Source organism: Prionailurus viverrinus, chromosome D2 (genome assembly GCF_022837055.1).
Source record: "Prionailurus viverrinus isolate Anna chromosome D2, UM_Priviv_1.0, whole genome shotgun sequence".
Taxonomy (NCBI): Eukaryota; Metazoa; Chordata; class Mammalia; order Carnivora; family Felidae; genus Prionailurus; species Prionailurus viverrinus.
This window is the reverse complement of record NC_062571.1, coordinates 40,735,226-40,749,769: the sequence shown is the minus strand read 5'-3', so window position 1 is coordinate 40,749,769 and position 14,544 is coordinate 40,735,226. Positions and strand designations below refer to the sequence as shown.

Sequence of the window (14,544 nt, the reverse complement as noted above, 5' to 3'; positions counted from 1 at the left end):
TGGCCAGGACAAAATACTTCAGGAGTCAGAATCACATCACCAGAGGTGATTAAAAAATTCATTGTGAGCAGATGGATGTAACAGCTACTGTAAAGGGCAAAGAAGCAGATTTTTACAGATATTAGGGAAAAGACTCTATAGTGTTCTGGTGTCCTGATTCCATCAAGGTTCAAAAACCAGTTCTGCTCAGTCCGTAACAGCCCATATCATCCCTAGAATGTGGTTGTGCACATCCTTAATACACAGGATAAAGCACTGGTTGTTGGGTCCCTAGACCTACGTAGCTTGAATTGTCTTTCTGCAATTTAATTTATGAAAACTTCAACTTTCGCCTCTGCAGAATAACAACAGTCATGCCCACTGGGCAGGATTCTTTGGAGGATGCCTATGATAAATGTAAAAAAAGAGCCCAGTGCCTGGCACATGAGACGACCTGAGCTGAATTGGCACTGATTTTTGTTATTATTATTATTATTACCATCAGTTGTTAGTACTCATGTGTTGACATCTCTGTAACATGCTTGAGATCAATGATCATATTACTTAAACTTGTGATTTGAATAAGGAACACTTTCTTAAGGGCAAACATCACAGTATTTTGAGAGGACTGCCCATGTTTTGGAATAATGGCATTAGTACTTGAGATGATCTTAACAACAAAAAAAAAAAATTGCCAAAGTCAAGTTAAAGGAAAAGGAAAGTCCAACAGTACATCTAGAGAAGAAAAAATTAGCTGTGCAAATTACTGTCATGTCCAAAACTACCAAAATTGGTCTATGGATCTAGTGAACCACTTAGAATAAAAAGCACATAAAGTTTCTGTAAACAGCATTTCTTTCAGTGTATACATGTATGACTTACCCGGTGTGTGCACCAGAATATGGACCCTCTGTGCAATTTGAACCTCTGCCTGGCACACAGCAAGTGAAAAACTGAAAAAGATTCAAGAGACTATAGAAATGATTGGTGTAGAAGAAGAAGAAGAGGAAGGAGAAAAGAAAAGAAAAGAAAGGAAAAGAAAAGAAAAGAAAAGAAAAGAAAAGAAAAGAAAAGAAAAGAAAAAGAAAGGAAGGAAGGAAGGAAGGAAGGAAGGAAGGAAGGAAGGAAGGAAGGAAGGAAAAAGAAGAAACAGAAAAATCTGTACAAGCAAAAGGAAAGATCCCTGGGACACAACAATAAAAATGTTCATCTACCTAAAAGGAAAGAAATGATGCTCCTTCCCAATAGAACTTTTTCAGTGGAATTTTCCTGAATGAAGAAACACCATCATCTCCATGTTCTCCTTTTCATCTCTCAAAAAACTATGTGGCAGGTAAGCCAGTGTTACCTCCATTTCACAGACGAGGACAGGGAGACTCAGTAAGCCGGGGGATAAAGTGGAAGGGCACAGTATGAAGCCCAGACTTTCTGACTACCTGCCCTGGTTCCACCATCTCACGCGCTACACTCGGAGACACAGTGGATTCTCTTTCTCGTGGGAATTTCAAGAATAGATTTCATCTCTGAGAGATGAAGTTCTCTCTAGAGGGAGAACTGATCTCTTTCTCCATCAGGATTCCTTCCAGCATTTGATTCCTCTGCATATTCTCCTTGTCTGAGCCTGGGTTATTGGTTGACCTACTTTGGAAGCAGAAGGAGCACCTGTAAGAGAGGGAAGAGTCGGCACCAGAATTTCCTAAGTACTTCTGGGTTTTAATGAGGTGGATATAAAACCAAGATTGTGAATATGATGACAATATCACACCACATTGCCACAGGGGTTATGAAACATGTAGACTGATTGACACTATTGTCAAAACAAGCTTAAAAATAGAAAGCATATACCTGTATGTCAATAACACCTCTGAAATCAGCTTAATCTCAGTGCACGGCAGCAGGCTGTGAAACAGTTTGACCCATATGGATCCTTAATAAATATTCTGAGGAACTAAATAGCTCTAGGTCAAGTGGTGTTTTTTGTGATGTCTTTCACTGCTGTCTGTCTTCATATTTGCCTGGGTTCAAATCAAGGCCCTACCAAATCTCAACCTTACTATTCCCCATTCTCTGTATCCACAAATAAAGATAATAGGCTCTGTCTCATAATTTATTTACAGGAATAAATAAAATCATGTTTGTATAGACCTTCGATGATGTTGGTAGATATAATTACTCACTAAATGTTAACCTTAACTATTAGCTGTTCTCATGGATGCCAAGCCCCTGAAACTCTTCTCTCTCTCTTCAGCTTTGCCTATTTCATGCCTCACCTGCCAGGTCAATCTAATCCTAAATTCTAAAAGCAAACTTGGTCTTGAGTACCACTGCCCATCATCACAGAAGTCAGGGCCACTTGCTGCTAGTTCAGTTGTACCTTTGTACGAGTTCCAAATGCTGGAAGTGTTAGTTTCCTAATACCTGCCATGCAAGTACCACAATTGGGGCGGGGGGCGGGGGGGCACTTAAAGTAACAGTAATTTACTCTTTCACAGTTCAATAGGCTGTAAGTCTGAAATCAAGGTGTCTGCAGAACACACTCCTCTTAAACCCTGGGTCGAAGCCTTCCTTGTGTTCTCCCTGCTTCTGGTGGTGGCCATTGATTTCTTGTGTTCACTCATAGACGCATTACTCCAATCTCTGTCTCCGTGGTCACATGGACCCCTCCTTCTGTGTCTTTGACTTCACATGGTGTTTTCCTCTTCTTATAAGAATTTCCATTATATTCAATTAGGACCCACCCTACTGACTTTATTTTAATTGATTAAATATGCAAAGAACCTACTTCCAAGTAAGGTCACATTCACAAATACTGGGGGGTTAGGATGTTAACATATCTCTTGAGGAGGCCACAATCCAACCCATAGCACCAGGCCTTTTCCTTGTTCAGCACTCATGTAGGTGGCATTTTTTTTTCTTATCACCTTACATGCAACATGCATGTAAACAAGACATAATGGTCCCTACTCTCACGGACATACCAGCCTCTGGAGGGAAACAGACATTAAAGAAACAACTCAATAAGTTAGCAACTAACTACAATTGTAGTGAGTGTTGATAGGTGTTATGAGAACAAGTAACAAGGGTCCCTAACCCAGTCCTTGAGGAGGGGAAGGCTTCCCAGAAAAAGGGAACTGGAAAATGAGCCAGAGCAAGTAAGGCAAATGTTGCTGAGTGGGATAGGCAGCAATTTAGGCACAGGAAGCAAGATATGCAGACTTCCTGAAAGCATGAAGGGGATGGATACTTGAGAAGAATTTTAAAAGTTCACTGTGCCTGAAATAGAGAGACAAAGCCAGGGTGCAGAAAGTAGCCAACCTTCCAAGACTACACAATGTCTATAAAGAACTTGGCCCCAGGACCCATGGCATCCGTGCAAGAATTTTAGGTAAAGTATTGTTACCACGTTTCTGCCAAACCAAACCACTAACAAATTTTCATAGCCTCCTGACCCCCATGTATAAGCAGAAAACACAAGGGTGTCTGACAAGCTCTTCCAGATTCCGACCTGATGTTCTTTCCTATTTCATTGTTACCATCACTATCATTGGTGTTAGCTCATTCTGTCTGCCTTGCCTTCATTTCTTCTTTCTGGTCATTTCATTCGTATCAGCCAGATTAGAGTCACCAAGACACTATCTGGACCTCAGGTAAGAGAAAGCATGGAATATTTGACTCAAAGGCCTTCACCTTTCCATGGGACTCACTTCACTGAAGACAACTCAAATGACAAACCAAGCTAACTAGACCTGGGGATAAGTTTACACACACACACACACGCACGCACACATGCACGCACACACACTAACTTGGAGTTAGCCCTTCCTTTGACAGATTGTGAATGCAAAATACGAAAAGCTAGAGAAATTATGTTAAACCTTGTGGTTGAACAAGATAGGTTCTCTTCACCTGGTTGGAAATATCATGGAATCTTCCCTATGAATTCCACAAAACTGATTTTTGTTAAGCTTTTATAATTTGGTGACACTGAGTATACACATTTGTGCCTGGATGTTCATTTTCTTTAAATGTTTATTTTTATTAGCTTAGAAAGCTAACAAAGTAAAAATCTACTTCATTGGCAACTGTCAAGCTAATGAAAGAGAAATTGCAGTGATTTATCCAAACATTTGATTCATTATGAGATCTATTAAATCTTTCAAAGGTAATGGAATCGCATTAAATTCCAGATTCTAAAAAACAACATAAGAGTTCATTCCACTCTCCAGTCTAATGCACAGTACTTCTTGTTTAACCAGAAATCATAAATACCAGGGATTTCATTTGAACTTGAGACCACCCAGTACCTCCTGGATTAATGCCTCCTAGCATTAAGCAGGAATATTAAATTAAGGAAAATGCCAGTCTCGTAGCTTTACTAAATGTAATTTATAGTTTAACCATCGTATTAAATCCTTTAATTGAAATTTGTAAAACAAATGGTAGTATTAGTAATTCCTTTATCAGCTTCTAATTCTCTGCCTACTTAACACCAGTCTCCAACCCAGGGGAAATATAGTTCCCAAATGCAATCCTTGAACTTGGGAAAACGCCATTGAATCTTCACATTGCATAACCTTAATGTTTCACTATTTCTGCAAGATAACACATTTTCATTTATCACACAAATGAGCTCATTTCCTTTTTGTGGTGCAAATGCATATTAACAGGGCCTTTCTAGCTTAATATTATCTGGACTTCTGGCTTACACTGTAATTATCCATAAAAAAGAACAATAGTTCAAATGGAGCAAGGAACAGGAAACCAGAACCAAAATGGCAACTAACGCGGTGGAAAGTCAAAAGCAAATGAGAAATTATAGCAAAACCATGGAATAAGAAGTACAGAGTGACAAAGACAACAAGGGAAGCTGGAATTAGCTGAGTGTCATTCTCATCTTTCTCAATACATCCTTCTAGGTAAAGGCAGTTGTTTGTTCTTTATAACTGGAGCTTTCCAAACATAAGTATATGCTGGGCTTTCTCTGCTAACATGTGCCTACATGTTGGACAGTTTCTCCCTATCTGGAACGGCAAAACTTGTCTCGATGTTTAAAGGTAAACACATCCTCCCACATCCTTAAACCTTGAGCCAGAAATGTCAATTAATTCTGCAAGACAGAGAGCAGGCAGGATCAGGTCGAGGGAAGGGTCTTCCAGCCCACAGTGCGAGAAGAAAAAGCCTGGCTGGGAAATAATGGAAAAGGCTCAAGAAGAATCCACGTGGGTCCACTAGCTTGAAGAAGCGAGGGCCAAAAAGAAGACTGCAGGAGTGGGGGAGGGGAGTCAGGAGGTGAGAAGGCACATGTTTGACCTTACCGCCTAGCCAGTCATCAGGACTTGGACCAGGAGCCAGCACCCATCCACAGGAAGGAGGTGAGTGGCACTCATTCCGGTTCACTTTCAGTGAGGGCAGGGATTGGAAGTTCAAGAGCTGGCTGTACCCACCGGCTGTCAACCAGGGAAAGGCAATGAGAGGCAATGCTGTCCCAGGCACGGGGCATTCAGGCTTTTGGCAGAAGGTGCCCGGCACTTTCCACCTGCCCCACCTGGCCCATGAGTGTCCACGTGAAACAACTTTCCCTCTGACTGAGAGCAGGGGCTGTACAAACAGAGCTTTTCTGCCCCACAGTAGCATCCAGACTCTCTAGGAGTATTGTTATCAGTTTGTTACCAGTTACTATTTCTGCTGAATCAGACCACTAACAAATTTGCAAAGCTTCTTAAGCACCGTGTGATAAGCAGATTCTGGGTCTCTTTGCTACAGCTCTCCCAGATTTTGACCTGGTTTTCTTTTTTAGTTCATCTCCTTCCATATCACTGACAGTGTGGGTGGCTCATTCTCCACTCCACTTTCATTTCCTCCCTCTAGGGATTCTCATCCCTGTCAGCCAGATTCGAATCACCACGACATTACCTAGACCTCAAGTGAGGGAAGGTGTGGAACCCTTGAACGCAAGTGTACGAGGAAGCAATTCAAACCCCACAGTCACTGCTAGAAACCTAGAAAATGTGTTGGGAAATGTGCTTGAGCAGGATGCTAACAGGGGGGTCAATTGCACACACAGGGCAGGGATGGCAGGGAAAGACTAAGGGAACTGGGATGTCCGGGGGTGGGAAGTGGTCATGGGCACCCCTACTGGTTGTCACTCTGACCCCAGCAACTTTGTGCCTTTTCCGAGCCTGCAGTGGTGCTTATGAGAAGGTGCTAGAGCCACTAGGGCAGGACCCTCCCCACTGCAGCTCCCCTACATATGGCCCCTTTCCACCCCACGCTGGGGGTAGACCTCCCTGGACAGCATCCCAATGCTACCTACCCTCATTCCTGAAACTTCTGTAAACCCCGTCCATGATTGTGTCTCTGTTTAATGATGAGAAAAAGACCCAGAATCTGCAACATCTCTTCAGTACCAAGGGAGAGCCCTTGTCATTGCTGCTGCCACCTGCTGTTCATCCACTAGGGGATCAGGACAAGGAACTCCTCCCTCCTCAGCCTCCTAATCCAGCCCTTGACTTTCTCAAGCTTCCTTCCAGGTCCTGCCATACTTACTCAGTGGGAAGACCTTTAAATCTGTAAAAAGACATCTACTGCCACTACCTTTACCTGACACGTTGCTTCCAGCCTCCATTCTGAGCAACACTTTCTCCCATATCTTATGGCCTGACTTTATCTCCTCTCTCCTTTTTTTTTTTTTTGTTGTTCCTAGAATGTCTCAGTTTCCCCTCTACTGAATTCCCTTGAGATCATACCCCTTTCTTCAAGACAGAGTTCAAAGTAAGTGTTCTGGGTCCTTTGTATCACCTGGTTCCACCTGTAGTGCTGCTCATTTTGGTGCCGCTGGCACCCTTCTCTGACTTAAAACATTTACATTTCCTTGGTCACTATAGTCAGGGTCACTGGAGTAGGGATGGAGGTCTTTGTTTCATATTGATTTTCCACATTAGTTTCTTACAGCCTGTCTTTCAAGGATTTGGGACCATTCTCCCCAGAAGTGAGATATCATGGTTTCTTTATCCTTGAAGCCCCAACATGGAGTCAGGGTAGCCTTTAAAAATGCTCATCAAACCTGTATGAGCTGGTATTCATCCGGGGGGCGTTCTGATGATCCCACCAAGTTTCCAAACCAGAAACCATTGTTCCCTGCCCTCAGCCAACAATTACCCTCAGGCAAAACACAGGAATGTTCTGCATTCTCAAAAGAGTTGCCTGTGCCCTGAGAGGAGTTCTGAAAAATCAGGAGCCACCTTTGCCTTCTTTCCTGTTGAGTGCTTGAATCCAAGTGACCTGGGGCCCAACCACAAGTTCTCAGTTCTCTTCACCATCTCTTGGGTCATTATGTAAAATTAGACACGTAGCAGCTTTTCCTAGTAAGCCAACGTTCCCAAGATCACTTTGCAGATGAGGCAAAACCAAGAGCTATGATTGCTTACCTAATTTAGTAGATTAGGGAAGGAAGGAAAAAGGAGAAAAATTTAGAAAACCTAAGATAAGAGTTATTTCCAGTAAGAGTTATTTGTGGGGTTTTGTTTGGTTTTATTCTGATTTATTTTCTCCTTTTTGACATCTTGTTTAACAGAGAAGAAGGAAACAATCACTTCACAAGAGCTTACAGTGCGTTGGACCTTGCATTGGCGCTTTCCTGAAACTATTTCATTCAGCTTCCCCCCCAAAATGTCTTTTCCTTGTAAGATAGGAAAGCTGGTTAAACTAAGGTGAGGCCAGTAAAGGGATTTGCCTAAAATCACAGAAGTGGCAGATTCAGAATTCAAATCCGGGTGTCTAACCCCATAACTAATGTCCCTTCCTCCACCCCACGCCATCTCACAAACTTCACTCTCTTGTAATGCTTCAGTCAATACACGGTCATTGATTGACCAAATTAAGAAGGGCAGCCTCCTGCAGAGAAAGCCCATAGTACCCATCCCAATCCAGGAAGCCTGGCTTTTTCTTGCTCTGTCCACTGGGTGACCTTGAACCGTCCGTGTGGTTTGTCTACCTCTCTCATTACATCTAAAAAATTTATTTCAATAACTGGATTGTCTCTAATGTCTTTTTGACTCTAACGTCCCATGATTCCTTTATACAAGTAGATGATGCTATTTGAATAAATTAATATATTGGAAATCAAGACACAATTCTTTCTCACTCTTCCCATAATGTCCCTCCCTTGGAGAACTCAATTTCCAGGCACCAGTGTTCTCATCACCATAGACATTACTGCTTTGACAATGCCATTTCATTCACCTTTAGAATTTAAAAACCATCCACCATGAGTGCATTTCAAAAATCACTCACAGGCAAAGGTTAAAAAGTGGCTGCTGCATATAATGAATTTCTGAAAAGTATTCAGTCCCTGATCCTTCTAATACAGGCACGGCTTCTCAACAATAAAGGGACAAGAATAATTGGAAGCAGTGCCCTTAAAACACACACCACACATTCATCCTTCATTTTTGCAGCGGTCCTCCCGCAATTGAACAAGCGCTTCTCAAGCTGAAAGGAAACTCATTTAGCCTCTTCATTCAGACTTGATCTTAAGGAGCAGAGACAATTAATAGCTATTTCGGTGCCATCCGGAGCCCTCACTTGAGTTCCTCATCACTAAGGTGTGCGGGTGCCCTGTGGGCCGTTCACAGGGAGGGAGGAAATTTGGAGCAGCTGTTTTGTTTTATCTGCCATACAGTTCCCACCGTAAATTAAGCCATTTTCAATTTGATTAGTCCTGAGTTTCTATGGCATTAGCATCTTCTATCTTTATGTTCATTATCATCTCTGACAAAGTCTCCAGAGAAGATTATTTCATGGCAGTTCTTATACCGTTTTTGAAGAGATACTTTTGAAGAAACTGCTGTTCCAAAAGGAGGAAAGGGAAAATATAACTTGAATGTGATCCAATTTGCATTAAACACACACACGCACCAGCAGCAACAATACTATATATATTTTATAGCCATATTGATGAACACAAATTCACTGAAACCTATCTGGAAGGAGATACAACAAACTGATCATTGTAGTTCCCTCTAAGGAGTAAAGTAGCAGGGACATGGGTACAGAGGACAAGAAACAACAAGATATTAGCATGGTCCCAAATGTCCTCACATTTTGCCAAAAATGAAAAAAAAAATTTAACCCTAAAATAAAATAATTAGGTTTAATGAAAACAACATGCACGTACCAGTCTCCTTTCCTCACAGTAGTTAGGATAGTTCTCTGATTTCCGCAGCCCTGGTGCCTGTGGGGAAGTTTGCTCAGCTGTCTGCCATTTGGGGGCATGGGCTCAACTTCCTCCCACCCCCTGCCAGGAAAGTCAGACAGGCAACTTTAAAGAAAGGCCAATGACCATTTTACTTCACATCTAGTATAATAAAACATAAACAGGACAGAATCAGAATTGACTTGGACAGAAGTCATGAATGCCACCCTTGTTCTCACCACCCTGTCCTTGGTCCTGAGCCCGGGTAGAGGACCTCTTGCCTATGCATCTGGGTTTCCTGCCAACTCCTGGGACTGGAGAGAGTACCCACCATCCCTGCCTTTGACTCTCACTGCCTGCTTTCTTTTCTACCATGTTTAACACTCTCTCTGACCCTCATACTCCAATGCTAGCCTTTTTAATCCTTCCTGACCCCGTGAAATCCCCATCATCACTCAATATGGGGTAGTGGCCATTCTCTCAGCCATGTCTTCCAGTCTTGTGACTCTGTAGACCCTTTCAACTTAGAGTGCCAGCATGGTAAACAAGTATATCATAACAATTCTGCTCATCCCAGCTAATGAAGATATTGAACATACTCCTCCTGAGGTTAGAAAGAAGACTAAATTGTCCATTTGTCCATTATCACCAATTCTATTCAAAATCACGCTAAGGTCACAGCCAGAGAAGTAAGGCAAGAATAAAAATTAAAACACACACACACACATGAAAAACAAACAAACAAATAATCCAATTTAAAAATGGGCAGAGGACCTGAATAGACATTTTCCCAAAGACATACAAATGACCACAGACCTATGAAAAGGCGCTCAACATCACTCATCATCAGAGAAATGCAAATCAAAACCACAGTGAAATATCACCGCACACCTGTCAGAATGGCTAAGATCAAAACACAAGAAACAATAAGTGTTGGTGAGGATGTGGAGAAAAAGGCACCCTCATGCACTGTTGGTGGGAATGCAAACTGGTGCAGCCGCTGTGGAAGACAGTATGAAGGGTCCTCAAAAAATTAAAAATAGAATTATCATATAATCCAGTAATTCCACTACTGAGGATTTACCCAAATAAAACAAAAAACACTAATTCAAAAAGATATAGGCACGCCTATGTTTATTGCAGCATTATTTACAACAGCCAAGATATGGAAGCAACCCACATGTCCATCCATAGATGGATAGATGAAGAAGACAAACAGAAAAAAAGTCTCTTAAATACAGAAAACAAACTGGTGGTCACCAGAGGGGAGGTGGGTGGGGGGACGAATGGAATAAAGGAAATCGAAAAGGACACATCGTAAAGAGCACTTCGTAACATACAGAGTTGTTGAATCACTACATTGTACACCTGAAACTAATAAAACACCATGTGTTAATTCTATTTCAGTTAAAAAAGGGATAAAAATTAAACCATATTTTCCAGAAATAACCAAATTTGTAATTATCCTTGATGATATGATATTATATGTGCACTAATCTAGAAACTAGTCTAATCTACAGATGAACTATTGATATTAGATGTTAGCAATACTTCCAGATATGACATAAGCAGACAGAAATAGATCCATTTCTACATAGCAATGAAAATTATATTATATTTTTAAAGATACCACTTACATTAGAATCAAAACTATAAAGCACCTGGTGAAAAAATTTACCATGATTTTATAAGCCTACTACAAAGAGGAAATAAAGAACATTTATTTAAATGATCTGTAGGGTAGTTGTGAGTATGTAATGTTTAAGAGAAAGAGGTTTCAGTGGTGAGAATGAAAATAGTATTATTCAAATAATAGAAATGTCACAGGAATCATCTACTTACTACATTTGATACATTTTTTGCATACACAACACTAAAATTTCAAATGAAACACACACACACACACACACACACACACAACCTGTTTACCTAAAACAGTTTATGAATAATTAGTAAAAATAAAGGAAAATCTGTATAAAATAAAGTGATGAATCAAACCAGACAGCAAAGACATCTACATTACTGTAGACTTGTCACCATATCGGACAAACATTAATTAATTGCAAATTGTTTAAATTATTTAAGTTTAAATGGCATAGCAACAAACAAACAAACAAACAAACTCTGAGCATAGCTCCTACCTTTTCCATTAATTGAAAAGCTTCTATCTGCTTATTTGACAACTCGAAAGAAGTTCTATACAAGTATAACCTGCCTTGGACTAATAATCACAGGCACATACACCATAACACAGGGCACAGGGCTGAAACCCCTTCATATGTCCATGGGCAACTCATTCCTTTAGTCTTGTCCAATGAAGCTGCCTCCACAGTCACTGATATGGTTGACCACTTCTGTCTTTTACAACAGTCACACTCTTTTCTTTTCAGACTGTCTCTTATGTGGAATATTTTATTTATTTTTTTAGCATTTATTTATTTATTGAGAGGCAAAGAGAGACAGTATGAGCAGAGAAAGGACAGAGAGAGAGGGAGACACAGAATCCGAAGCAGGCTCCAGGCTCTGAGCTGTCAGCATAGAGCTTGATGCGGGGCTCAAACTCAGGAACAGTGAGATCATGACCTGAGCTGAAGTCGGACACTTACCTGATTGAGCCACCCAGGTGCCCCTATATGGAATATTTTAAATATGCGTGTCAAGGTGGTGCTTCCTTCAAATAATCGAAAAAAATGTAGTTAGATGCCTTGCCCATGATAAAATTGTTCCATCTTGCAATAGGAGAAGAGTGCCATTTTAAGGACCTGAACATATATATTTCAACGATTCAGCAGAGAAACCCCAATGCAAGTGAGATGCCAAAGAGTTTGTCAAAATGTTGATAAAGTCCAAATGTGCCATTTTAACCACAATATGAGAAAACATTTTGGAATGTTCCAATAAAACAAGTGATAAAGAACCCCGCGTTAGAGCCCAATAATGGGTACTTCACGCCATCTTTAGTTATTTAAAAGGAATTGAAAGGAAATTGTGATAAAATATTAATGAAATATACAACAAAGGTGATCAAGATGAATAAAGGAATCAATCAGAATGATTCTTAAATTATACATTGAGAAGAAAGGACTAGCAAGAAATGTTTTATATTATACCAAGAGCACTAAATGATTAAAAGAAAGACATAAATTTAAGATAAAAGTGAGGAATGGATTCTTGGATAGCTTAAAAATGAGACTGAAAAATAAGTGAAATATTTGAACCCACATTAAAAGATTTAAATTTCTTTCTAATTTGATGCAAACTACTGACGTCAACTAAGATCACATAAATCTAATACAGTCTAAGATCACATAAATCTAATAACATCAACAATAACTGGTTAATGGGCCATTAGTTCAAAGAGTATGGAAGATTAGTCACTGCCAAGGAAAATTTAAAATCCTCTGAGATTTTACAGCTTATGTATTAAAAAACCAACAAACAACTTGGGAGATGTCCCCAAATGCCTGAAATTTGATAACAATTCTTAAAAGGTACATGATGTGACCAGTAATGAGGTAGGAAGAGCTAAAGAAGTTTTTCCAAGCGATCAATAGTAAAATAAATTTCTATCACCAGTGCTAGAGTCCAGGCTAAATCATATTTACGTTCTCTCTATAAAATCATTGTCATAAAAAGAGGCTATCAAAGCAGCCAAAAAAACGTAGGGGGAAAAAACGGTTCTATTGAGGTCAGGTCTTGAATGAATGAATGAATGAATGAATGAATAAATAAATAAATAAATAAATCTTATTTTTCTAAAATGTTATGATGTGTGTGATACGTGTCAGCTTTTTAAATTTGGAATTTGTCGCAACTCGTTCTCTCTTCCAAATGAATACTCAGTGTTTGTACCTAATTATGCATTTTAATTGTGGGGTTTTTTTTCTCTTAGTGAAAGACCTTCCCCAAAATTATAAAAGCGTAGTCCCCACAAAACCTGGACCCACCCCGCACCCAGGTGAAGTAAAAAGTTAGAACTGAGAAGCCCAGCAGAAGCAGGCGTGTGGTGACAATTCATTGGGGTTTTTTGTTGTTTTTGTTTGTTTGGTTTGATTCTTTTTTTTTTTTTTTTTTTTTGCTTTCTAAGGAAACCAACACACGGGTCCTATAGTCCCCTGGGGGCAGGGGTGATTTACTTCTGGTTCATTCATCCTGAAGCTGTGGCATTCTGGAGCCCTAGCTTCCCGGGGGATGGTCTCCTCTTAGACTCTCCAACATAGGTGGCCACTGGGCTTCTCTCTCTCCCACTCAGCAAGTTCCAAAAACCACCGGTTTGCCAAATTCAGCAAAAGCCACAGACGGACAGCCAGGAACTTTGGTGCTTTGCTGACCCCTCAGCATCGCTGCCATCAACGAGATTTGGACTTGGCAATCCCTTACAATCTTGTCTCTTTTAGATGCTTTTACGATGTTTTTTAATATTTTTTTATCCTAGATTTCTAAATGTTTTCAGTGGATGGTCAGTCTGAACTAGGAGCAAGCCATAGCCCTGAACACAGAACCTTAGGTATCCACTTTTTTGCCCGATTTAGAAAAGTCTTATATTCTGTCGGACGTACCTTGTTTTTTTAAACAATAAGTTTATTTAGGTTACACATAATTTCTTAATACAAAAATACCCACAGGGGCGCCTGGGTGGCTCAGTTAGTTGAACGTCTGACTTTGATTGAGGTCGTGATCTCAAGGTTTGTGAGTTTGAGCCCCACATCAGGCTCTGTGCTGACGGCTCGGAGCCTGGAGCCTGCTTCCGATTCTGTGTCTCCCTCTCTCTCTGCCCCTGCCCCGCTCATGCTCTGTCTCTCTCTCTCTCTGTTAAAAATAAATAAACATTTAAAAAAAATTTTATAAAAAATAAAAATAAAAATACACACAATTATTTTAAGCAAATAAAATTCGTGTCCTCACACATGCTCCTATGTCTTGTTCACAGTTTTGAAGTCCTAGGCTAGCTAATGTTTTGAATTATGCTTTCTTTTTCACGTTTGCTCTTAACATTTTATCAGAAGCATTTTCTCACATCATCAAAAATGCTTGATGAACATTTTAGTTGGTTGGGCAATAAAAGTATATGTGCTCCTCTAAATTATACAGTACTAATGTGTGCAATTCAGTTAAAGAATAGGATCTGAGGATAAATAAAACGTACATATGCTTCACCTAGACTTTCATGCCATGAAGTTCAGTTCTATGGGGCAGGTTCACTGCCCAGACTGAAAGGAAGGCTTCTCAGGGAACTTGGGTTGGGGACAGCGCCCTCCCTGCCCCCTGTCTGAGACCAGGCAGCTTTGAACTGAGCTGGTCCGAGGGAGCAGTGAAAATGAGTTTGCATTTCCTGACTAGCTGGACCCAGCCAGCTCCGAGGGCACATCTGA

The 14,544-nt window shown here is 40.5% G+C and overlaps 1 long non-coding RNA gene across 1 annotated transcript in view; it reads right to left on the bottom strand.

Annotated features, from left to right (window-relative positions):
• LOC125148313 (uncharacterized) overlaps window positions 1-9,226 on the bottom strand; it is a 29,471-nt gene extending 20,245 nt beyond the window's left edge. The window contains exon 1 of the long non-coding RNA XR_007145490.1: window positions 9,155-9,226. This is a non-coding gene — a long non-coding RNA (uncharacterized LOC125148313). The remainder of the gene's footprint in view (window positions 1-9,154) is intronic.
• Between the last annotated feature and the right edge of the window lie 5,318 nt (window positions 9,227-14,544).